The sequence below is a fragment of the Balaenoptera musculus genome, chromosome 8 (assembly GCF_009873245.2).
Source record: "Balaenoptera musculus isolate JJ_BM4_2016_0621 chromosome 8, mBalMus1.pri.v3, whole genome shotgun sequence".
NCBI lineage: Eukaryota > Metazoa > Chordata > Mammalia > Artiodactyla > Balaenopteridae > Balaenoptera > Balaenoptera musculus.
The window spans coordinates 59327470-59354305 of NC_045792.1; the positions used below are offsets into that span (position 1 = coordinate 59327470).

Here is a 26836-nt window from a genome sequence, read left to right on the forward strand (position 1 = left end):
AGCAGAGACACCTGAGGAGTGGGTGGAGCCTGACCTCAGTGAAATCACAGAGGTTTCCTGGACCTTGTCAAAAACTAAGAACTTTGGTGGTTGCACAACATTGGGAATATACTAAATGCCACTGAACTGTTCATTTAAAAATGATTAATACTGTGTTATGTGAATTTCACCTCAATAGAAAAGCTTCAAAGCAAACAAAACTAAGAACCTCATCCTGCCTCGGTCTTTGTAGGACTTGGCCTGGGGTTCTGTTACTGCTTTTCTTTTGCAAGGACTTGGCTTATCGGTGGCGGTACTGGGGAGTCAAGGACGGGACTAGGCGTAGCAGCAGGGATGTGAGCCCAATGCATGTTCTCTTTTTGTCCATCCTTCCTATAGGCTGCCATAGTCATCTTTCTAACAGGTCAATCTAACCATGGCCCTTCCCTGCTAAGAAGTCTCTGTTGCTTTCCCATTCCCTACATTGTAAAATCCAAGCTTTTGATTGAATCTGGTTTCATGGCATTCCATGATCTGGCTCCTGCATATTGTCTTTTCAGTAAACATCTTGCATGTTTTTATTCATGCTTTACATCTTGCTTGAATATCTTCCTACCTTTTCTATCTGGTAAACTCATCCTTCTATACTCAGCTCCAGTGTTACCACTTTTTTGAAGCTTTCTTGGTTCTCCCTGCCCATAGGCAGACAGTCCATTCCAATGTTATTCTTCCATTCAATTCTATATGTCTCTCTGTTAATTAACTCACTGCATTGTGATCGCTTTGTGTGTGGTTGCCACACAGATTGGGAGTTTTTCAAAGACAGGTGCCCTACAGGTTTTTTTCTGTACCCCTGCCCCAGTATTGCACATAGACAGCTCTTACTGTTTCTTTCTTTTTTTTTTTTTTTTAAGAAGCGTTTATTTCTACACTGTAAGTTTCCAGTGACAAAAGGCAAATAATAGGCTATGTTGGCATTGGTCATTGCAGTGAGGCTAACAGGGGACATCAGTCCATAACTGCCTTGCACTCCTTTTCTTGTCTTTCCACCCTAGCCAGGAGGTTCCACTGAATAATAACTGCAGACCTCCGGGTAGCTGGGCTTTGGAATAAGTTCTTTGTTTAATCAGACAAATAATAAAAAAATAAAGAGTATTTGAAGTGAGTATGGCAGAGACTGTTAATTGTCTTTGCCAATATTGACTCTCTCATTCGTTTTTTTTTTTTGGCTCCTCCGCTCGACATGCAGGATATTAGTTCCTCGACCAGGGATTGAACCCGTGCCCCCTGCAGTGGAAGTTCGGAGTCCTAACCACTGGACCGCCAGGGAATTCCCTCTCATTCTTTTTTTAATGATAGAATGCCTGAGTTTTAACAAGGCACATAGTCCCCCACCCTCTTTTGCAACCACGTGTGGCCACATGTCTAAGTTCTAACCAGTGGGATCTAAAGTGGAAGTGGTGCATCTACCACTTCTGGGGCCAGGTGCTTGAACAGAGTGGGTAAGTACTTCTCTTGCCCCCTTTCTCCTTCCTGCTAGCTGGGAGATTGTGAGAGTACAACACTCTTTTTGGTCCCAGAGATGGAAGCGTCATGTTGAGTGAGGATGGCAAATTTCCACTCAGCCCCAGACTGCTCCCTACCAAACTATTATACGAGAGAGAAAGAAACTTCTCTTTGGTTTAATCTACTCTGCTCAGGGGTCTCTTAGTTTTAGCAGGTTTGCCTGTACCCTCACCGATGTAGGGAGGCTTCCAGGTGCTGCAGCATCAAGTGGCTTCTTGCTGCTGTTCCCAAACATCTCTTACGTCAGACTATTTACTGGGTTCCTGACAATTTTTGCCTTGCCTTGCCACTTAGCCCTAATTCCTGCTTCCCAGATGATTGCTTGAGTTCTCTCATGTACTTTTAAAGCATTTATTAATGTGAAAGTCACATAACATAAAATCAACCATTTTAAATTGAACAATTCAGTGGCATTTGAAACATTTACAATGTTGTACAACCATCACCTCTCTCTAGTTCCAAAACATTTTCATTACTCCACAGTTTCGATTTACCGATTAAGCAGTTTCTCCTCATTTCTCCCTCCCACTGGCAGCCATCAATCTGCATTCTGTCTCTGTGGATTTACCTGTTCTGGATATTTTATATAAATGGAGTCATACAATATGTGACCTTTTGTGTCTGGCTTCTTTAACTTAGCATAATATTTTGTAGCATGTGTCAGTACATCATTCTGTTTTTTTTTTAAATTGTTGTTGTGGTAAAATGTATAGCATAAAATTAGCCATTTTAACCATTTTTAAGTGTATAATTCTGTGGCAATAATTACATTCACACCATTGTGCAACCATTACCACTATCTATTTCCAAAACTTTTTCATCATCCCTGACAGAAACTCTCTACCCATTAAGCAATAACTCCCCATTTCCCCTTCCTCCTAGATCCTGTTAAACTCTAATCTGTTCTGTCTCCATGAATTTGTCTATTCTAGATATTTCATGTAAGTGGAGTCATACAATATTTGTCCTTTTGAGTCTGGCTTATTTCACTAAGCATAATGTTTATAAGGTTCATCCATGTTGTAGTATGTACCAGAAAACTTCGTTCCTTTTTATGGCTGGAAAATACCACTATTTGTTTATCCGTTTTCTGGTTATAGACGCTTTGGCTGTTTCTACTTTGTGGCTATTGTGAATAGTGCTGCTATGGACATGCGTGTACATGTACTTGTTTGAGTACCAGTTTTCAATTCTTTTGGCTGTATACCTAGGAGTGGAATTGTGGGGTTATATGGTAATTCTGTGTTTAACTTTTTGAGGGACTGCCAAACTGTTTTCCACAGCAGCTGCACCATTTTACATTCCCATCAGCAATATGTAAGGGTTCCATTTCTCTACATCTTTGCCAACACTTGTTATTTTTTGGTTTGTTTGTTTTAATTACAGCTATCCTCGTGGGTGTGAAGTGACATCTTATTGTGGTTTTGATTTGCATTTCCCTAATGCTAATGATGTTGAGTATCTTTCCATGTACTTGTTGGCCATGTATATTTCTTCTTTGGAGCAATGTCTGTTCAGGTCCTTTTTTTGTTTAAAATTAGGTTGTTTGTCTTTTTGTTGTTGAATTGTTAGAATTCTTTATATATTTTGGATACCAGATCCTTATCAGATATATGGTTTGCAAATATTCCTTCCCATTCTGTAGGGTGATTTTTCACTTTCTTGATAATGTTCTTTGATGCACAGTAGTTTTTAATTTTTATGGAGTCACATTTATCTATTTTTTCTTTTGTTACTCATGCCTTTTGTGTCATATCTAAGAATCCACTGCCAAATCTAAGGTAGTTAAGATTATCCCTTTGTTTTCTTCTAAGAGTTTTATGGTTTTAGCTCTTGGGTTGTTGATCCATTTTCAGTTAATTTTTGTATATAGCGTGAGCCTAATGTATTTTTAAACCCTTGAATGTATGCTGTTGGAGTTTTTCCAGTCAGTAATGATTTTTGGATCTTCAGATTCCAATAGTTACAGAAGTTGTATTAGTTTCTGTTAGCTGACTTGCAGCTTCTCATCATAGGTGCATCTTAGAAGTCATTTCTTCCTCCTCAGATCCTATCTATTGATGTGCATTTGATAGTTCTAGGGCTACTTTGAGAGTAAGGCTACTGACTTTCAGTGTTGCCAGTCAGTTGAGTGACACACCCTTATGTGCAGGCAGTGGGATGCTGTGCTATGAGCTTGTCTTTATCTCCAGCTATGTGGAAAGGGAGCAGGGCGAGGCCTGTTTGAAACAAGGCAAAGCTGCCAGGGGTCAGGGGAACAATGCTGTCAGGTAGCAAGTCTGTACTGAGCCCAGGCAGGTTCCCAGACTTGTGCATGGCTTGCTGAGAACTGTGCAAAGCAGTAATGAGTAGTAAAAAGGTATAATTTGGAGACAGAAACCTTGATTTCAAATTGGATGACTTCAGGTTAGTCACTTCTCTCTGAGCCTCAATGTCTTCAAATATACAGTGTGAATGCTGACCTCACAGGGTTGTTTTGTTTTTGGAGATCAGGAGAGATTATCAATGGAAACTGTAAAATACCATGCATTTTCTTTCTTTTTTTAAAAAAAATTATTTATTTTATTTAATTTATTTTTGGCTGCGTTGGGTCTTCGTTGCTGTGCGCGGGCTTTCTCTAGTTGTGGTGAGCGGGGGCTACTCTTCATTGTGGCATGTGGGCTTCTCATTGTGGCGGCTTCTCTTGTTGCAGAGCACGGGCTCAGTAGTTATGGCTTGCGGGCTCTAGAGCGCAAGCTCAGTAGTTGTGGCGCATGGGCTTAGTCGCTGCACGGCATGTGGGATCTTCCCGGACCAGGGCTCGAACCCGTGTCCCCTGCATTGGCAGGCAGATTCTTTTTTAAAAAAGTTAATTAATTAATTGTTTTTAATTTTAAAAATTATTTATTTATTTATTTTTTAAACATCTTTATTGGAGTATAATTGCTTTACAATGGTGTGTTAGTTTCTGCTTTATAACAAAGTGAGTCAGCTATACATATACATATATCCCCATATCGCCTCCCTCTTGTGTCTCCCTCCCACCCTCCCTAATCCACCCCTCTAGGTGGTGACAAAGCACTGAGTTGATCTCCCTGTGCTATGCGGCTGCTTCCCACTAGCTATCTGTTTTACACTTGGTAGTATATATAAGTCCATGCCACTCTCTCACTTTGTCCCAGCTTACCCTTCCCACTCCCACTGTCCTCAAGTCCATTCTTTACGTCTGCGTCTTTATTCCTGTCCTGCCCCTAGGTTCTTCAGAACCATGTTTTTTTTTTTTTTTAGATTCCATATATATGTGTTAGCATACGGTATTTGTTTTTCTCTTTCTGACTTACTTCACTCTGTATGACAGACTCTAGGTCCATCCACCTCACTACAAATAACTCAATTTCGTTTCTTTTTATGGCTGGGTAATATTCCACTGTATAAATGTGCTACATCTTCTTTAACCATTCGTCTGTCGTTGGACACTTAGGTTGCTTCCATATCCTGGCTATTGTAAATAGAGCTGCAGTGAACATTGTGGTACATAACTCTTCTTGAATTATGGTTTTCTCAGGGTATATGCCCAGTAGTGGGATTGTTGGGTCATATGGTACTTCTATTTTTAGTTTTTTAAGGAACCTCCATATTGTTCTCCATAGTGGCTGTATCAATTTACATTCCCACCAACAGTGTAGGAAGGTTCCCTTTTCTCCACACCCTCTCCAGCATTTATTGTTTGTAGATTTTTTGATGATGGTCATTCTGAGTGGTGTGAGGTGATACCTCATTGTAGTTTTGATTTGCATTTCTCTAATGATTAGTGATGTTGAGCATCCTTTCATGTGTTTGTTGGCAGTCTGTATATCTTCTTTGGAGAAATGTCTATTTAGGTCTTCTGCCCATTTTTGGATTGGGTTGTTTGTTTTTTTGATATTGAGCTGCATGAGCTGCTTGTAAATTTTGGAGATGAATCCTTTGTCAGTTGCTTTTTTTTTTTTTTTATAATTTTTATTTTTTTTATTTTTTATTTATTTATGGCTGTGTTGGGTCTTCGTTTCTGTGCGAGGGCTTTCTCTAGCTGTGGCAAGCGGGGGCCACTCCTCACCGCGATGCGCGGGCCTCTCACTACCGTGGCCTCTCTTGCTGCGGAGCACAGGCTCCAGACGCGCAGGCTCAGCAATTGCGGCTCACGGGCCCAGCTGCTCCGCGGCATGTGGGATCCTCCCAGACCAGGGCACGAACCCGTGTCCCCTGCATCGGCAGGCAGATTCTCAACCACTGCGCCACCAGGGAAGCCCTGTCAGTTGCTTTGTTTGCTAATATTTTCTCCCATTCTGAGGGTTGTCTTTTCGTCTTGTTTTTGGTTTCCTTTGCTGTGCAAAAGCTTTTACGTTTCATTAGGTCCCACTTGTTTATTTTTGTTTTTATTTCTATTTCTCTAGGAGGTGGGCCAAAAAGGATCTTGCTGTGATTTATGTCATAGAGTGTTCTGCCTATGTTTTCCTCTAAGAGTTTGATAGTGTCTGGCCTTACATTTAGGTCTTTAATCCATTTTGAGTTTATTTTTGTGTATGGTGTTAGGGAGTGTTCTAATTTCATTCTTTTACATGTAGCTGTCCAGTTTTCCCAGCACCACTTATTGAAGAGGCTGTCTTTTCTCCATTGTATATTCTTGCCTCCTTTCTCAAAAATAAGGTGACCATATGTGGGTAGGTTTATCTCTGGGCTTTCTATCCTGTTCCATTGATCTATATGTCTGTTTTTGTGCCAGTACCATACTGTCTTGATGACTGTAGCTTTGTAGTATAGTCTGATGTCAGGGAGTCTGATTCCTCCAGCTCCGTTTTTCTTTCTCAAGATTGCTTTAGCTATTCGGAGTCTTTTGTGTTTCCATACAAATTGTGAAATTTTTTGTTCAATTTCTGTGAAAAATGCCACTGGTAGTTTGATAGGGATTGCATTGACTCTGTAGATTGCTTTGGGTAGTACAGTCATTTTCACAGTGTTGATTCTTCCAATCCAAGAACATGGTATATCTCTCCATCTGTTTGTATCATCTTTAATTTCTTTCCTCAGTGTCTTCTAGTTTTCTGCATACATACAGGTCTTTTGTCTCCTTAGGTAGGTTTATTCCTAGGTATTTTATTCTTTTTGTTGCAATGGTAAATGGGAGTGTTTCCTTAATTTCTCTTTCAGGTTTTTCATCATTAGTTTGTAGGAATGCAAGAGATATCTGTGCAGTAATTTTTTATCCTGCAACTTTACCACATTCATTGATTAGTTCTAGTAGTTTTCTGGTAGCATCTTTAGGATTCTCTCTATATAGTAGTATCATGCCATCTGCAAACAGTGACAGCTTTACTTCTTCTTTTCTGATTTGGATTCCTTTTATTTCTTTTTCTTCTCTGATTGCTGTGGCTAAAACTTCCAAAACTATGTTGAATAATAGTGGTGAGAGTGGACAACCTTGTCTTGTTCCTATCTTAGTGGACATGGTTTCAGTTTTTCACCATTGAGAACGATGTTGGCTGTGGGTTTGTCATATATGGCCTTTATTATGTTGAGGAAAGTTCCCTCTATGAATACTTTCTGAAGGGTTTTTATCATAAATGGGTGTTGAATTTTGTCGAAAGCTTTCTCTGCATCTATTGAGATGATTGTATGGTTTTTATCCTTCAATTTGTTAATGTGGTGTATCCCATTGATTGATTTGCGTATATTGAGGAATCCTTGCATTCCTGGGATAAACCCCACTTGATCATGGTATATGATCCTTTTAATGTGCTGTTGGATTCTGTTTGCTAGTATTTTGTTGAGGATTTTTGCGTCTATGTTCATCAGTGATATTGGCCTGTAGTTTTCTTTCTTTGTGACATCTTTGTCTGGTTTTGGTATCAGGGTGATGGTGGTCTTGTAGAATGAGTTTGGGAGTGTTCCTCCCTCTGGCAGGTGTATTCTTAACCACTGCGCCACCAGGGAAGCCCATACCATGAATTTTTGGGAATGTAATGAGGAGTGAAGGAGAAGACTAATTCTCCTGGGAGCTTTTTTCTTTTTCTTTTTCTTTTTTTTTTTTAATATTCTTTCCCCAACTGTGATTTACAGTAAAGATTTGAGGTTTATTGACCAGATGGATGTTTTTCAATTTTTTTTCCAAATAATTTTACATTTGCTGTGACTCTTTTGCAAGTGACAGAAATACAGGTCAGACTGACTTATGAGAGGCACTTATGACTGAAGTAACTAAAAAGCCTAGAAGAAGATTTACCTTTAGACACAGCAAGATCCAGGGACTTGAATCATGTCATTTGGACCTAATCTCTCTCCTCTTGGCTCCGCTTTTCTTTGTTTTGGTGTTAGGCAGCCTCCACCCATGTAGTGGCAAAGGTAGTTGTCAGCTTTGGGTGTGTAATCTACCAGCTAAACAGCCACTATTGGAAAGATAATACCTCTTTCCTGATGGTGCTGGCAGTCGTGGGTATGATTTTGGCTTGGGTCATTTGCCCACCTTAAAGTATCACTGTGACTGGAAGAATGCTGGACTTTCATTGGCCGACAGTTATATTCTACTCGTGGAACCCAGGGATCATGGTCAGCTACCCTGGAATCATGTGGACCGAGAGCAGGGGAGGGATGGTTCCCTCAGGGAAGATCAAGGTACATGTACTTAAAGAGGGCTTGGGAGGTGGGGAGATTGTTAAATCAGCAAAATTCATAGATGTCTGCTACATAATTGAGCCATTTTAATTTCTTTTTTTTTTTAAGTGTACTTCCAATATTTAAAACTCAACAAAGTAGAGCTGCTCTGCTTGAAGTAGTAGATATTGCCAAGGAACCTGAGTGGGAGGAGAGATCTGCAGAGCATAATTTGAAAACTGCTAGACAGTTTGTCCAATAAATATTTGTTTGAGATATGATAGTCACTGAATCCTTTCTTCCTGCCTTTCTGGCTTTATGTAGAAGAGATTGTATTTTCCTTCAAATCTGGGACAGTGAGGTAAGTAGCAGAGCCAGCTGTTGCCTGGGGTTGAAGATGCCAAGGACCTTGCTTAGCCTGGACACCAAACTGCCTTTTTTTTTTTTTTAAAGCCATGAGCCTTTCAAATTTAAATAGGGACTCCTAGAGAACAGGAAGAAATGACTTTACAATGTACTGGTTGATGTGAATGATGAAATATATTTGTATCCTAAGCATTTTGCAAGGGCTCAGTATGCTAGAATGTATAGCGCCATGAACTGGATTCTGTATTGTAAATTGAGTGAGGGTGAAAACAGCCCTCATACATCAGCCAGCTGCATAAGGCAGCCAACAGCTGTCTTTATTTTTCTATTTTTGTTTTTTTAATGTGATAAAATTCACGTAACATAAAATTTGCCATTTAAAAATATACAATTCAGTGGTTTCTAACAATTTTGTGCAACATCTCCACTATCTAATTGCAGAATTTTCATCACCCCCAAAAGGAACCTTGTTACCCATTAAGCAGTCGCTCCCTATTCTCTAGTCTCTGGCGACCACTAATCTACTTTCCATCTGTGTGGATTTGCCTATTTTAGACATTTCATATAAATGGAATCATGTCTGGCTTCTTTAACTTAGTGTAATGTTAACATGTATTTATCTAATTACTTTCTTATGATACTTTTTAGAATTATCCCACAGACCTATCCTCAAATGTATAATTGGGATGCACATACTCAACAGTTGGAGTAGCACCCACATCAGATCCTTGACCTGTCACATAAGAGCTATCATAGTGGAGAAGGCCAAGTGGAAGCTTTTGAAACTGTTGCATTTTCCTCTGGCCAAGATAGTGAATCAAAACTAATATCATATTCTGTGAGGGATGGTGGAAATAGTGCTATCCTTAAGTATCTTAAGAATGCAGGGGTGGTGGTCCCTATTATGTCTACATTTAATTCACTAGTCTGCCCTCTTCTGCAAAACTGGATGGATTCTGGAGAACGTAGACCTCAGCAAGTTTAATTTAGTAGCCCCAATTATGGATACTGTGATGGATATGGTATCTCTGCTAGAGCAAATTAATATGGTATGTGGGCATTGGTTTGGTGAATGTGTTTTTTCTGTCTCAATCAGAAAAAAAGGCCAAAAACAGTTTGCATTCTTGTGGAACAGGTATCATTACACCTCCATAGTTTTGCCGGGGGCTATATAAACACTTCCACTCTTCTACTCTTTGTCATAATATAGTCAGAAGAGACTTGGACCATCTGGCCATCTCATAGAACATCACTTTGATCTGTTATGTTGATGACATCATGCTAATCAGACAGCATGAACAAGAGGAGGTAAGCACATGGAGACCTTGGTAAGATACATGTGCTCCACAGTGGGTACTGCCACATTCTTTGCCAAAGTAAGTGTATTTGTTTTTAAATATGTCCACAAATTATTTGATACCCCTCCCATCAAGAGGTGGAACCTAATTCCCCTCACTTTGACTCAGCTAGACCCTAGTAACTCAATTCTAACAAATAGAATAAAATGAAAGTGATGGTATATGACTTCAGCAACTAGGTCATAAAAGGTACTACTGTTTGTCTGTCTCACTGTCTCTTGGATCACTCACTCTGTTGGAAGCCCGCCTACATACTGTGAGGACACTCAAGCAGGCTATGGAACAGCCCACATGGAGAAGAACTGAGGCTTCCTGACCCACCCAGCACTGACTTGCTAGGAGTGTGAGTGAGCCATCTTGGAAGCAGATCCTCCAGCCCCAGTCAGGTCTCCAGTGGCCCTAGCCCTTTATGAACCTTATGCGAGATCTGAGCCAGAACCCCCCAGTTAAGCCACTCTTTGTCCCTGACCCTCAGAAACTGCGTGTGATAATAAATGTTTATTGTTTTAAGCAACTTAGTTTTAGGGTAGTTATTATACAACAAGCGATACTAATACACAGTCCCACAAGCTGTGTGTGTGTACTAGTTTTTTGACATCCTTTTCAACATCTAATATTTCCCTATTTTTGTCATTTTAGCCATTCTGGTTGGTGTATAGTGTTCTCACGCTGTGGTTTTAATTTGTGATTCCCCAATGACTATGAAGTAGAGCATCTTTTCATTCATATATATCTATATACATGTATATAGATATATACAAATACTGTCTGTATATACATACATACATACATACACACATACATATACACACACACACATAGTCTGGATTTATTATTTTGTAAAGTGTTCAAGTTTTTTTGCCAACTTTTCTTTGGGTTGCTTGCCATTTTCTAGTTGGTTTGTAGGAGTTCATGTATTCTGGATCCAAGTCCTTTGTCTTATATGTATTGTGAATATCTTTTCTCAGTTTATCAACTTTTTCCTTCATGTTTAGGCCTTTTGGTGTCCTGTTCAAGAAAACTTTGCCTACTCCAAGATCATGAATATGTTCTCCTATTTTCTCATTTAAAAGCTTTATTGTTTTACCTTTCATGTTAGATCTGCTGTCCATTTGAAATTAATTTTTTTTTGATGGTGTGAGGTAGTGAGTCAAGGTATATTTCCCCCCCATATGGATATCCATTTGATCTAATACTATTTATTGAAAAGGTCATTCTTTCCCTTCTGTACTGTAGTGTCACCTTTGTTATGTCAGGTGACTGTTATGTGTGGCTGTGTTTCTGGACTCCATTCTATTCTATTGGCTATTTTTGTATCCTTGCATTGATACCACACTGTCTTAATTATTATTACAATAGGTTTTTTTTTTGGATAAATTTTTTTATTTTTGGCTGCATTAGGTCTTCGTTGCTGCGCACGGGCTTTCTCTAGTTGCAGCGAGTGGGGGCTACTCTTCGTTGTGGTGCGTGGGCTTCTCATTTCACCCTTAGGGTTCACTTTAATGAAGTAAAGAGTGTTGCACATTCTATGGGTTTGCACAAAAGTATGATGACATATATCCATCGTTATAATGTCATTCAAAGTATTTCCACTGCTCATAAAAACTTCTGTACTCTGTGTATTCATCTCCTCTCTCCCCCCACACACGTGGCAACCATTGATCTTTTTATTGTCTCCATAGTTTTGCCTTTTCCAGAATTGGAATCCATTTTTCTTTTTCTTTTTTTTCCTTGAAAAGAGAGGTTCAAAGCCTTTATGTCTATAGGACCACTCATGGCCCACCCACGTGTGGACTGGACAGGCTCTAGGTGGCAAACTCCCCACATAAATACTGTAGCTTTTCTACCAGTATTGAGCTCTGACCCAGCAGCCACGTGGAGGTGCAGGGGGACATGTGTCAGGTATTTGTTCATAGGAAGGCCACAAGTTTTGTGTCCCTTGTCACAATGTACCCAGATTCCTGCTGGGTGTGTTGTAAACAGAGGAACCATTTCTTCAGGCCCCCTGCTCTGAGCACACCCCATATAGGGGATATTTCTTTTTTTGTACATTTTTCCTTTAGTGGCCCTTAAAAAGCAGTTCATTTTGTATTTCAGTATTTAACAGAATGTAGCAAATACATTTAACTGGCACATGAAGGGAAACTTACATTCTACAGTCTAGCAATCTCCTGAGCTCCATAGTTTGTAATTTTTATTTATTTATTTTTTGTTTTAAATCTACGTTTTTTTATAGTTTATTATTATTATTTTAAAATTAATTAATTAATTAATTTTTGGCTGCATTGCGTCTTCGTTGCTGCACGCGGGCTTTCTCTAGTTGCGGTGAGCAGGGGCTACTCTTTGTTGCGGTGCGTGGGCTTCTCATTGCGGTGGCTTCTCTCGTTGCAGAGCACGGGCTCTAGGCGTGCGGGCTTCTGTAGTTGTGGCACGCGGGCTTCAGTAGTTGTGGCTCACGGGCTGTAGTGCGCAGGCTTAGTAGTTGTGGCGCACGGGCTTAGTTGCTCCGCGGCATGTGGGATCTTCCCGGACCAGGACTCAAACCTGTGTCGCCTGCACTGGCAGGCGGATTCTTAACCACTGTGCCACCAGAGAAGCCCTATTCTTTTTAATCTGAAGAAATATTTTGTATATATTGTTCAAATCACGTTTGCTGGCAAATGAATGCAATTTACAAAATATTGCTTTTCATGTCCTATTTAATCCCATTTTTCACTGCAGCAAGAAGGAAATAGTGTTTCACCATTGATATGTGCCTTTTATTTTTCACTATTAAGCAGGAAACCTATAAAGAGACTTCTTAACTAGATTGAATATCTTCAGACTTTAAACATCACAGAAAATTTGTAGAGTTTTATCTTTAGATTTAATTTTTAGATGTATTTTTAATCATGATAGCTTTATTTCATCATTATTAAATACAAGGATTGGCAAACTACACTTACTTCTACAAATAAATCCATTTTTTTTTTTTGTATATTATCTGTGGCTACCTTTGCACTAATGGCAGAGTTATTTAGTTACAATAGAATAGAGGATGTTTGGCCTGTGAGCCTGAAATATTTGCTGTCTGGCCCTTTATAGAAAATGTTTGCTGACCCCTGATTTAGTGTAATGTATCAAGACACAGTATACACTAAGGATGAAGTTCACTGTTAATGAGAAATGTAAATCCATCTTTCCAGAAGTTTTTTTGATAGTTTTCAAACTTTTTAGCCAACTTATTATTTGAACCAGTTAGATTGTTTTTACCCTGTAATGTAGCTGATAGAGAGTTTAGGAATAGAATTAGGAATAGAAAGGTCAGCTCTGTCATTTTCTTGTTATTTATTTTTGTGTGTAATTTTAATATTATCTTCAACCAATGGGGATTGTTTTTTATTTTTGTTTACTTATTTGCAAGAATCCTTTAAAATCATTTATCTATGTGGTGGGGGTTGGTTTAGTGGGGAAAAAAATAGAAACCATAATTTGTAAGTTTATTTAGTCAGACATGTATTAATTGCAGTACAGTATGTCATGGTATCCTGAAAGCACATGAGTAACTGCAGACAGACACTGTTCTTCTCCCTCGAACACTGTGGAACTTCCATTCTATTCTCAGGACACCTTATATGTAATAAATGATATGGAAACATCTGACAGATTCAGAGAGGGCATCATTGTTAGTCTGTACATTTAATACTGGTTAAGTGTAATTCTTATATTTTAAGATTAAAAACAGGATAAAATAAGAGTTTTAATGTTTCTGTACTTTCATTGGAAAGTCTTGTGCATTCCAGTTAGGAGATGACTCTCTTAATATATACTGTTTGTGTAAATTCTTTCTGAATGTAAGCATAATCCCTGAATATAAATAAAAGGTTGTAGCATAATAAGAATTGAGCTCGAAGTCCGGCAAAGACTCTCTTGTGTGAATAGTACTATCAGCAACTATGGTTAGAGAATCTGGAGGCCAAACAAAGCCTCACTTAGGTGCTTCATCTGTTCTTGTCCTCTGTGGATAGCCATCTCTCTTCCAATAAGATTTTGTATCTGCAGCTAATTAAATCAAGAATAGAACCTTAGAATGGAGGTTACAGGACTGTGTCTTCCTGCCATCCTGTAAGCCACCAGAAACACGGCAATGAGCAAGACACTACCTAATAAGCTTCATTAGGTGGGGACTTACTTTGGGGAGTTGACAAGAATATGGAGTCACACTACCTGGGTTCAAATTCTGGACTTCTCGTTTTATTAGTTGTGTATTCTTAGGCAAGTTTACTTTAAACTCTCTGTGTCACAGTTTCCTTTTATGTTAAATGGGGAGAATGGTATCCAATTTATAAGGTTGTTACGAAAAATTAGTTAATCCATATACAGTGCTTAGGATAGTATCTGGCACATATGAAGTGCTCAATGAATGTTTGTTAGCATTTCACTTTTTGAAGGTTCAGATTTTGTCGGTACACTGAGAATATTTATCTCTTCAAGCAGAATCTCTTAACCAAGTTCACGAAGCTGATATATAAAACCCTCAAGAATACTGTGTTGGTATGACCAGTGCTTTTTTGCCTTTGGGTGGCAATGTGGAACACCAAATCCTAATCAGAAAGGTTATGGTGAACATGAAATTTGAATTAGGGCCATTAGTTAGATGAATCCAGTGTTTTGTGTATAATACCAAAGTAGCTAAAATGAATATTTATTACCTTTTCCTGTATTTAAGAATTTCTCCACTTAAAATGCCAGACATCTACTTTCAGCCTCTGTTGCAGCTTGCCGTAGGTTCTTTTGGTCTGATCCGCTTTCACGGACTTTGACTCTGAAGAGCTGGTGATGCAGGCAAGCAGGGGCTGCAGTGGTAGTGGTGCATGTGGCAACATTGAGTGTCCAGAGCAGCAGTGGTAGTCGTATTGCAGTGGCTGGATCATAGTGGCTGGGGATAGTGGAGGTTGGCTGTGGAAGCAGAGATGTCCTGACCAGACTAGTTCTACTGCCAGATTTTAGGTGTTGTTCTTGACATCCATCCCTGGGTTTTCCACTTCTCCAGGTGAGTCTGAGCTGCTCTTAAAATAAGGTGTTTTTTTTTTTTTTTTTTTTTTTTTTCTGCTTAGACTATCTAGAATCAGTTTTAGTTGCTGAACTTACAAACTAAGTTGTTCTTGCGACTAAGGACTCTGGCTGATACTGACGCTACAGTAGCCTGATGCATTCGTCTCACAGTAGGGATGGAAAGGTCGTGGGAATTCAGCTGGAATGTTTGAAGTTCATTGGCTCCCTCTCTTTTGAGAGTGTTAGGGTCACTGTATTCCCAGGGCCTAGAATTGTGCCTGGTATATAGTACGTGCTCAGTAAACCTCTGTAGAATGAATGAGTGATGGGTTCATTCTGCCAATGAACCCAATTGTTTGTCTGCCAATATGTGTATCTGTGATTGCTTTTTCTCAGCTTCTGGGGCTGTCCAAAACTTCCGGATGAAGTACAGATTTTTTTCTTTAGGTGTGTTAATACATATGTAATCCTATATAGCAGTTACATTTTGTTGGTTTAGGAACTGTTTTGTCTTTTAAACTCATTTGGCTTATCTGTGCTCTGTGGGCGTTTTAGTTTAGCCCTGGGGTGTATGATTGTCTGTGATTTTGTGTGTGTGTGTGTGTGTGTGTGTGTGTGTGTGTGTGTGTGTGTAGAGGGGCACTTCACAGAGCCCCAGAGTGCTGACAAGGACTTAAATCCCTTCCTGGTGTCAGAGCTTTCTTGGCATTCTGGAAGCCATCACTTCTTGAGTCTTCCTCATGAGGCTTGTTGGTGGAATAAAGAAAAGACCATACACCCACAGACAGTTCCATACATGTGTGCACACGCATGTGCATGCACATGCACACACACAGAGAACTGTATTGAAATCTAATAACTTTATGACTTTATGTAGTTAAGTTTCCTACAGATGTCCTGCTTTTCCCCTGATGGTGATGCTGAGATTGGGAAAGACAGAAAATACAGACCCCTTATCTCCTCTTTTCTTTTTCCTCTGTTCCAGGTCTTCCCTTTAAGAAACTATATGGGAACTGGCAATTTACACCCATATGCTGATCATTTGCTTATATTTACTGAGCCCCTTCCTGGGTGCCATAGGCTGATGGCCTTCTGAGGCTGGAGGTGCTGGGATTTGAGAGGTCGAGGTGGCTTGTTCCCAGTTCCTTATGTTCCTTGCCTCTCTTCCTGGTGGAGTGGCTGAGGCTGGGGGCAGAGGGCAGTATACCGGAGATCCCTCTCTCTCCATCTCTAGAACACAGTGTTTTAGACTTCGTGTTCTCATAAATCAGGGCTGGGACTTTGAGATGAAGATTCGTGAACAAGCTCATCAAGAGGTAGGATCATCTGGCCTTCCCTTCTTGAGTTTCAGATAAAGAAACAAGCCTAGAGGGTAGTGACTTGTCCACAGTGATGCAGTTGGTCAGGGCTAGAGTGAGTATCTAAATATATTTCCAAGGGCAAACTGAAATTCTATAAACACTGAGCCCCATCTGAGGCCTCCTGCAACATAAAGCTAGCAGGACTGGGGAGGGTGAGGGATTTATTCTGTAGTTTCCTTCCTTGCATCTTATGAAGAGTCAACACCTTACTTCTGGTTGCTCTAGTTTGCTACCATGCTTCATTGTTTAGAGTGGATCCCAGTCTGCAGTCTTTGGTCTGGAACACAGCCCAGTCCTAAATTGCCTGTCTTGGGCCATGGGTTACCAAGTTTACAGACAACAATCCTGTGCCTCTGTAGACACGTGACCAGGCTATTAATAGATCTGAAGTTCTGGGAGAGTCTCAGCTCTTCCCCCACTTCCCCACTCCCAGCAGCCTGCCTGCTGGTAATTTCCTCAGTGCTCAGATAGCTAGACAGAGGATGGAAACAGGGCAGTCTGCCCATCCCCTTTTAGGAGGTAAGACAGGCCCAAGTCTGTATGAGTAACCTCTGGCCTTGTGGGTCTCTCTGCTGTATCAGGTCAAATGAAAGTGCTTAGCATTTAGGAGGAAATAATAGCCCTGTGCCCTAGGTGGGATTTTTTTTTTATTTTAATAAATCTATGTTGGACCCTCACTATCTGAAAGACACTGAACTAGGCCCTTTGAATGTGTTATCTCAACCTTCTCTACAACCTTGTGAGATAGGTATTATTCTTATTTTATAGAGATTATTAAAACTCAGAAAGATTGACTAAGTAACCTACTGTTACACGGCTAAACAACACTTGAATCCAGGCCCTCTGATCTTGTTTTTCCTAAATGACAGCTTCCCTGTTTACAACTTTCTTTAGTAAAATTGGGCCAGGGTAATTTGGACAAATTATCATTGGGGGCACCTGTGTTATTGAATGATTACACATAGCTCAGAGAAATGGGGGTGAACCTGAAGGGAGGGGAAGAAGGCCTATCAGTCTGTGGGCAATCAAAGGGAACTCAGTGGATGGCTATAGCAGGATGGTACCTTTCATAGGCCTGTGTGCCCTTAGTGAACTCAGGTCAGATAGTGGCTGTCCTGCAGGCTAATAAACCATATTACTTAGCATGGCATTCAAGGCACTCAGAGGTGGGGTTTCTGCTTCATAACTCCTATTCTGTCTCTTCTTACTTCCTGTCACACAGACTGTTCTTTGTTCTATTGTTTATCAAATCTGCTGTCATCTTCCATGCATGGGCATTTGTAGGCTCTATTAAGATTTGAATCAAAAAGTAACCATTGGGGCTTCCCTGGTGGTGCAGTGGTTAAGAATCTGCCTGCCAATGCGGGGGACATGGGTTCCAACCCTGGTCTGGGAGGATCCCACATGCCGCGGAGCAACTGGGCCCGTGAGCCACAACTGCTGAGCCTGCGCGTCTGGAGCCTGTGCTCCGCAACAAGAGAGGCCGCTGTAGTGAGAGGCCCGCGCACCTCGATGAAGAGTGGCCCCCGCTCGCTGCAACTGGAGAAAGCCCTTGCACAGAAACGAAGACCCAACACAGCTAAAAATAAAAATAAATTAATAAATAAATTTATTAAAAAAAAAAAAAGTAACCATTGACAGCTTAGGGCTGAGCAGACAGTTTTGAATCCCCAGTCACTCCAGAGCCATTTTGGACTGAAGCTCTCTCATTCCTTCATTCCTTCACTCATGTATTCAGTTATTCTAACATATTGGGCACTCCCTCTGTGCCAGGTACTGTACTAGGCCCTGGGAATCAGTATAATGAACAAGACAGATATGGTTCCTGCTCTCCTAGAGCTTACAGTGTAGCAAGGAAGGCAAAAATAAAACAGATAATCACAATGAAGTCTGATGACTTATGAGGTGGAAATAAGGGATGTGATGAGAGGGTACTTATGGCTGAGGAACTTAATATTGTTTAGGGTGTTAGGAAAGACCTCAACACTACCTTAATAGATGACGTTTAAGTTGAGACCTGAGAATTGAGAAAAAATAACTAAGTAAATGGGGTTAAGAAAGGTAAATTCTAGGCAGCAGATAGAGTATATGCAGAGGCCTAAAGTCCAGGTGATAGGGATAAGGCCACTTCCATGTTGGTTCATTTATTAAGCAACCATTTACAGCTGGTGGGTTATGTCATGCACTGTGCTAGGGTCTGGGGACATACAAAACAATCAGACGTGGTCCCTACCTGCCCTGGAGATGCTCAGTTAGGAGCAGTGGCTTTACTGCTTGGTAACCAGGGTGCTAAAGTCATCCTAGGTCTTGGATTCAATCTCCTGGCTCCCATGTGACAAGACTTAACACCTTCAGAGACACTACCTGCCCTTGAGTATCTGGCCCACCTGTCAAGCGGAGAGGATGTGGACCACAGCTGGAAACTTGTAGCATTTGCTTTCATCCCTGGCTTCACATTCGCCAGATCCTTGGTTGATGGGGTTCATCTACAGACTTGAGGTTGATGGAGGTCAAGAAATTGGCTTTTACCTCAGCAGGAGCATAGAAGAGGCTTTCTGGCTAAGATGGAGTTGCCATGGTTGTCAGAGCTGTGTCCCTGGTGCCTCATATTTGTTAGTTGGATTGATTGTGTGGTCTCAGACCCATCCATTGTCTTGAATACACCTATGGTGGTATTTTAGCTCTGTTTTTCTGAGTTCTGGTACCGCTTATAATAGACAGAAGGCTCAGTGGCTGGCTGCCTTGGACTGTGCAATTGCCTAACTCCAGGGTGCGCTGTTCACATAGGCTGTGTTGTGAATGGAGCCACCCCTCCCTAACTGTGCAACAGTGCATCCTTGTGGCTCTGGTTAAAGGGAAAGGAAGTTATTTAAACACTGACTGTGTGCCTCAGGCTAGTGGTTTATATTCTTTATTTCATTTAATAATCTCAATAATGCTCTGAGGTAAATACTATTATTATGCTTATTTACAGATGAGAAGACTGAAGGTTTGGTGAAGCTAGTGAGTAGTGCCTTGGGATTAGAGCTCGGGTCTGATTGAAGTTCATGCTTCTCTCCCACTCCCAGCTGTTTCCCAATGCGGTCACAGACTTCAGGTCTTGTGTGTCATCTTGTTTCCATGGCTTCCTTGGCCTTGTCTATTTTGACTTATCTGCCTGGCCGCCCTGTGTCAGTAACCTAAGGATTCTCAGCATGGCTGAGGCTCAGGAATGTGTCCTGCTTGGGAGATACTCTAGAGTCATTTTTTTTTCCATCTAAAATTATTTTTGTGTTTAGCAGGAGGCAACAATATAACTGTAGCTAAAGTCATTTTAAAGGGTAAGTCAGCTCTGGATTTGCCGGGCTGCCTTTCTTACTGCAGCTCCCACAGCGTTCTCAGTAGGATAGAAGCTGGGGATGGCTCACTGGAGATGAGTTTGGGTGAAAAAGGCATTGGATCTGGGCTTGGCTGATGGGATGAGATTCCCTCAGCCTTTCTAAGTTGCATGGCTGCTAGGGTTGGTTGGATCTTTGCAAATTAGTACTTAATGTTCCTTTTCCAGGGACCTGTGGTTCTCGTTTCTCCCTTTTAGTAGAGGACCTGCTTCTTCAACTGGGGATTCTGGAGCTACTGACCTTAGAGTGGGGAGGGTTTTTCCTTCCTGGAGTTGTCAGGGGTGTGTTTGGTGTGGGAGAGGGCTGTGTCAGGCAGAGTCTGGGGGAAGGCGAGAGGAGAGGTGGGGTGTGTATTCACTGCCTCACCTGCTTTTCAGTACTCTTTCTTCCCTTCCTTTCTCTTGACAGTTTTGCAGTCCCATTTGAGAAGTAGGATCTAAATAACAGAAGGCCTCTGCACTCACCTAGCTTGTGCTCCAGCTACCCCAGACTGCTTGCAGGTCCTGAAGCATGACAGGCTATTTCATATCTCAGGTCTTTGTACATTCTGTTCCCTCTGTCCTTTCCATCCCTAGAGAAGAGGGAAGATGTCCTTTCCATCTTCTCTGCCCCCTGGATACCTCCTCATCCTTTCAAGACTCAGTTTAGATGTTACCTTTTTAGTGACATTGCCTTTGATCCCTTCTTTCTATGGAGGTAGGCACTCTGTACAGGCCTTTGTTGTACCATGTTTACTCACTTAACTCTCTGCTTCGCTGTCCACATCTTGCGCCCCTTAAGAGCAAGAGACTGAGTCGGTTTCATCTTTCTTTAGCAGGCACAGGACCTGAAGGAGACTAGAGTATCAAGAAATTTGAACTGAACTACACTGATGCCTGAACTAGATGGCTGTACAACTATCTTGTGTACCTCCATAAACTAAAAAAGGATTCTCTTGCATCATTCACTGTATTGTGTTATCTTCTAGGTCCCATAGTCCTTCAAACATGCATGGCGGTAGCTGACTTCCAGAGAGAGCAGTGTCGTGCTCTACAGATGTTATCTTTGCCTGCTTTGCCCTTCACCTCACAGTGCTCTTCTAGGCCCCTGGGCCTGATCCAGGGAATGAATAGGGAGGAAATGCCAGAAATGAACCACGCTTGGTATCCTGAATCCTTAATTTGCAGGTTTGGTCCTGTGGGGCAGTGCAAGGTGAGAAAATGGAAATGAACCTGTTCCCTGTAATAGCAGCTGAACTGGTCGCCTCCACATTATGACTGCCATCACTGTTGCTGCAGCAGCCATAGCCATGAGGCACTCCCCTTACTGTATTCTGGGTCTAAGACAATCAGTTCTTCTAAATTAGCTCACTTGGCTCACTCTGAGTTTCTCACAGGACTGAGATCCTGAAACAAGTCCTATTACACTTGTTTTTCTACCATCGTCGGGCCACAGACTGTGAGATCGTTTATTCTTCTCCCTTCATTTTTATAGGGGAGGAAACTGAAGTTCACAGTGCCATGGGACTAGCTCATGGTCATGTGACTAGCAGGTGTCAGCTGAGGCTAGACACCGGTCTTCCAGCTCCCTGCAGAGTGGTCTCTTCACTATGCCTTGTTGCCTCTGATATCAGTTTCCTCTTTCTATTTGTAATTCCTGTAGGTTGTGAACTTGGTGAGGGTGAGGGAGCCAGGAAACTTGATATCTTTTCCTTCTGTCACCCCCTCCTCCTGCCTAGGCTAGGCAGAGAAGACGTTCAGGGAAGACTTGGTGAAGGACTGAATAGAAACCTAAGTTGGCCCAGGAAGATCTCATGGGCTAAGCCAGAGGAAGACTAAAGAAAACAGATCCCTCCCAGTTTCACTGGAACATCTTTGATTTTGGTGATGATTCTTGTGGTTTGGCTTTGCTAGTGTTAAACGCAACCTTGGCTGGAGCATGGACGAGGTGTGGTTTGTGATACCGGTGTTTTATCTGGTGAAAGCCAGGTCTGTAATGAAAGTTCTGGGAAAATACCACATCTCAGCTAACTGAAGATCCCTTTGGGTTTTCAGACCCCTCCCTTGCTCTCCAGCAGCAATCACAGGACATAGAGATTGGGCGCATCATTGCTAACTCCATTACAAATAGATAACATTGCTTCAGTGCTTACTGTGATTTCTGGAACTATTTTAGGTATTTCAAAATTCTTTTAATCCTCACAATCCTCCATGAGTAGTTACTATAATTCTTTTTAACCTTTCAAATCGATTTTATTGAGATGTAATTTACATGTAGTAAAATGCACTCATTTTAAGTGTTCAGTTTGAGTTTTGACAAATATATACACCTCTGTAACCTCTCCCCTGCAATCTCTCCCCTGCAATCAAGGTATAGAACATTTCCATCAGTGGGTACTATTATTATCTTCATTCTACAGGGAGAACACTGAGGTACAGAGGAATTAAGTGATTTGTCCAAGGTCTCATGGCTAATAAGTGATAGAACCAGGATTTGAACCCAGGCTGTCTGACTCCAGAGCCCATGTTCTTAACTACTGTGCTATTCTGCCTTCCATCTCTTCTTTTGTGGTCCAGCCATTGCCTGTCTTGCCCTGGTGGACAAGTGCATTAAAGAGTAAGATGACATAGGCTTAAAAGTCTAACACTAAAGGGGTCTTGAGGAGCAAGAGGCCCAGAGGTAGGCAGTGGAGAGGGATGAAACAGCTATCAGTACCCCTAGAATCTCAGGACCAAAGTAGGTAGAACTACTTGCCTTATGCCCAGCCTTTGCCTCTCCAGGCCTGTGAAGAATGGGGTGGACTACGGAGCCTGCTAACAGGGTATAATGTAGTGTCTGAAAAAGGGACTGGCTCCTAGGCTCACAGAACAAGATATAGAAATAGGGATGATAGGACACGGTAGTCTCATATGCTCTGAGACTGCTCTCTGTGGCAGGCTGCAGCCAGTTCTGGGCTAGGCGCTATAAGGGCAACATGGACAGGCCAGAGCATATGTAAAGGAGGCAAGATGGAGAGGGGCCTTGAAATCTAGTGCTTTGGAGAGGAGTTGAAGGAGCCAGGTTTGGAAGCCCTGAAGAGAAAATGTAATCATTGTCTTCCTATCCCTGAAAGGCTGTTCTTTGGAAGAGAAAATCAACTTGTTTTTCTGTGTGGCTTCAGAAGGCATAATTAGAGCCCTATGGGTGGGCCAGTATAGCATATTTTGGAAAAGTTAAAGTGCAGTGGATATGAAATGCCTCATTAGCTTGTCATTTGTTTGAAGTACAAATAAGGTCAGATGTCTTTCCAATATTAAGGTTAATCTCTTGAATGACTATAAAATTATCAGGAAATTTAGTATGTTTCTCTTGGGGTTTTTCCTCCTCCCTCTTTCTCTTTCTAAAGTATTAAGAACTCTAAGGGGTCAGGCTTAGTTCCAAATAGAGGGCTAGAGAATCTTATTGGTCTGGTTGCGGGCCCCGTATTTTAGCTTCTGTTGATGATAACACAGTGTGGCTTTTAAAAACGGACTACTCACAGTATGTTGTTTCCTTATTTAGTGTAGCTGTGAGGCCTTGGTTCTGCACAACTGACAGTGGTTCTTTGAGGGAGGATGATATAGTGCTCCTTGAATGTCACACTTGGCCTAGGCTTTACTGTGTTTGACCTCTCCAAGTCATGTCTATATATGCTCATCCACTGGAGAAGGGAACCTCTTCAATCTCTAGTTGGCTGGGTCTAGAAGTGTTTGCATAGCCAGCATTCTTCCACGATCATTTTGGTTATGGTACTGAGCTTGGAACACCCATTCATACTTTCTCTTTCCTCAGTGTGAGTGCTTACTGTAGGCTCTTACTGTCCCTTCCTACCTTTAACTTGACTTAAAATCTCAGTCAGTCCGAGAAATTCTAATAGTGTAGAACCTCAAAAGAAAGGTGGTCAAGGTTTCATTCTTTGGTCCTGGGAGAGCTTTGGACCCTGTGTATATTTGTATTCATTTTTCCCAGCTTTACATACCAAGGAGTATTGGGAACAGTCTTTGCCAAGTCACAGAAGATCATGTTGTATCCTTTTCCCCAGGGATAATGTGTGCCTGCTTGCTTTATATTTATATAATTAAAGGGGGGTTAAAAAACCCCTTAAGAACAATAGTCTGCACCAAGATGACTTGATGTTTCTAAGACAGAGCGGGGCTGACAACTTTTAAAATGGCAGTTTTTCTCTAACTAAAGTAGTTTGGATTGTTGTTTAATCTGGTCCCCTGCTAATAAACAAGGAAGATTTTCCAAACTACTGTAATTCCCTGTCATTGGAGTGGGCCATGCAGAGATAGGAGTGCTTTGAATTTACAACTGTTAAACAGAGACTAGCTGCCTAGGGCCACTGGGAGGAAATGCTGAATTTCTTAATAAGACCACCATCCAGAATGACTAAGGTTGGCATTAGAAGATGTGAGAAGGGGCAACTGGACCATGTCATCTGAACCTGGATCTTGAAACCCTTTCCTTCATTGAGGGACTGATTCTTACTAAATATCTGTACTACCACCATACTAGCTTCTGGAAGGTACTGCTTTCCTTTTATGTTTGGGTCCAAGTTGGGTACAGGAGCTTTTTTTTTCACTGTCATGTAACTGGGTCCTACACAGAATGTTGTTGTTGTTGTTTGGTCTTGCTTGACTATTTTCCTTTATTTCTTTTTCTTTTTTTTTTTGAATTTTATTTATTTTGTATACAGCAGGTTCCTATTAGTTATCTATTTTATACACATCAGTGTATACATGTCAATCCCAATCTCCCAATTCATCACACCACTCCCCCCAACCCCCACCCCCCTGCCACTTTCCCCCCTTGGTGTCCATACGTTTGTTCTCTACATCTGTGTCTCTATTTCTGCCCTGCAAACTGGTTCATCTGTACCATTTTTCTAGGTTCCACATATATGCGTTAATATGCGATATTTGTTTTTCTCTTTCTGACTTACTTCTCTCTGTATGACAGTCTCTAGGTCCATCCACATCTCTACAAATGACCCAATTTCGTTCTGTTTTATGGCTGAGTAATATTCCATTGTATATATGTACCATGTCTTCTTTATCCATTCGTCTGTCGATGGGCATTTAGGTTGCTTCCATGACCTGGCTATTGTAAATAGTGCTGCAATGAACATTGGGGTGCATGTGTCTTTTTTTTTTTTTTTTAAGTTACGTGATTGTTCTTTTTTTTTTTTTTTTAAACATCTTTATTGGAGTATAATTGCTTTACAATGGTGTGTTAGTTTCTGCTTTATAACAAACTGAATCAGTTATACATGTACATATGTTCCCATGTCTCTTCCCTCTTACATCTCCCTCCCTCCCACCCTCCCTATCCCACCCCTCTAGGTGGTCACAAAGCACCGAGCTGATCTCCCTGTGCTATGCGGCTGCTTCCCACTAGCTATCTATTTTACATTTGGTAGTGTATATATGTCCATGCCACTCTCTCACCCTGTCACATCTTACCCCTCCCCCTCCCCATATCCTCAAGTCCATTCTCTAGTAGGTCTGTGTCTTTATTCCCATCTTGCCACTAGGTTCTTCATGACCTTTTTTTTTTCCCTTAGATTCCATATATATGTGTTAGCATACTGTATTTGTTTTTCTCTTTCTGACTTACTTCACTCTGTATGACAGACTCTAACTCCATCCACCTCACTACAAATACCTCCATTTCATTTATTTTTATGGCTGAGTAATATTCCATTGTATATATGTGCCACATCTTCTTTATCCATTCATCCGATGATGGACACTTAGGTTGCTTCCATGTCCTGGCTATTGTAAATAGAGCTGCAATGAACATTTTGGTACATGACTCTTTTTGAATTATGGTTTTCTCAGGGTATATGCCCAGTAGTGGGATTGCTGGGTCGTATGGTAGTTCTATTTTTAGTTTTTTAAGGAACCTCCATACTGTTCTCCATAGTGGCTGTATCAATTTACATTCCCACCAACAGTGCAAGAGGGTTCCCTTTTCTCCACACCCTTTCCAGCATTTACTGTTTGTAGATTTTCTGATGATGCCCATTCTAACTGGTGAGAGGTGATACCTCATTGTAGTTTTGATTTGCATTTCTCTAATAATTAGTGATGTTGAGCAGCTTTTCATGTGCTTCTTGGCCATCTGTATGTCTTCTTTGCAGAAATGTCTATTTAGGTCTTCTGCCCATTTTCTGATTGGGTTGTTTGTTTTCTTAATATTGAGCTGCATGAGCTGTTTATATATTTTGGAGATTAATCCTTTGTCCGTTGATTCGTTTGCAAATATTTTCTCCCATTCTGAGGGTTGTCTTTTCGTCTTGTTTGTAGTTTCCTTTGCTTTGTAAAAGCTTTGAAGTTTCATTAGGTCCCATTTATTTATTTTTGTTTTTATTTCCATTACTCTTGGAGGTGGATCAAAAAAATCTTGCTGTGATTTATGTCAAAGAGTGTTCTGCCTATGTTTTCCTCTAAGAGTTTTATAGTGTCCGGTCTTACATTTAGGTCTCTAATCCATGTTGAGTTGTTTTTTTGTGTGTATGGTGTTAAGGAGGTTTCTAATTTCATTCTTTTACATGTAGCTGTCCAGTTTTCCCAGCACTGCTTATTGAAGAGACTGTCTTTTCTCCATTGTATATCCTTGCCTCCTTTGTCATAGATTAGTTGAACATAGGTGCGTGGGTTTATCTCTGGGCTTTCTATCCTGTTTCATTGATCTGTATTTCTGTTTTTGTGCCAGTACCATATTGTCTTGATTACTGTAGCTTTGTAGTATAGTCTGATGTCAGGGAGTCTGATTCCTCCAGCTCCATTTTTCTCCCTCAAGACTGCTTTGGCTATTTGGGGTCTTTTGTGTCGCCATACAGATTTTAAGATTTTTTGTTCTAGTTCTGTAAAAAATGCCATTGGTAGTTTGATAGGGATTGCATTGAATCTGTAGATTGCTGTGGGTAGTATAGTCATTTTCACAATGTTGATTCTTCCAATCCAAGAACATGGTATATTTCTCCATCTGTTTGTGTCATCTTTGATTTCTTTCATCAGTGTCTTATAGTTTTCCGAGTACAGGTCTTTTACCTCCTTAGGTAGGCTTATTCCTAGGTATTTTATTCTTTTTGTTGCAATGGTGAATGAGATTGTTTCCTTAATTTCTCTTTCTGATCTTTCGTTGTTAGTGTATAGGAATGCAAGAGATTTCTGTGCATTAATTG

General features: G+C 41.0%; 1 protein-coding gene and 1 non-coding gene across 13 annotated transcripts in view; one reads left to right on the forward strand and one right to left on the reverse strand.

Annotated features, from left to right (window-relative positions):
* STIM1 (stromal interaction molecule 1) overlaps positions 1 to 26836 on the forward strand; it is a 202465-nt gene that overhangs the window by 51595 nt on the left and 124034 nt on the right. The gene's annotated exons all lie outside the window — the stretch shown is intronic.
* LOC118900309 lies at positions 11769 to 11898 on the reverse strand. The gene has a single exon (XR_005021091.1). It is a non-coding gene; the product is annotated as a small nucleolar RNA SNORA11 (small nucleolar RNA).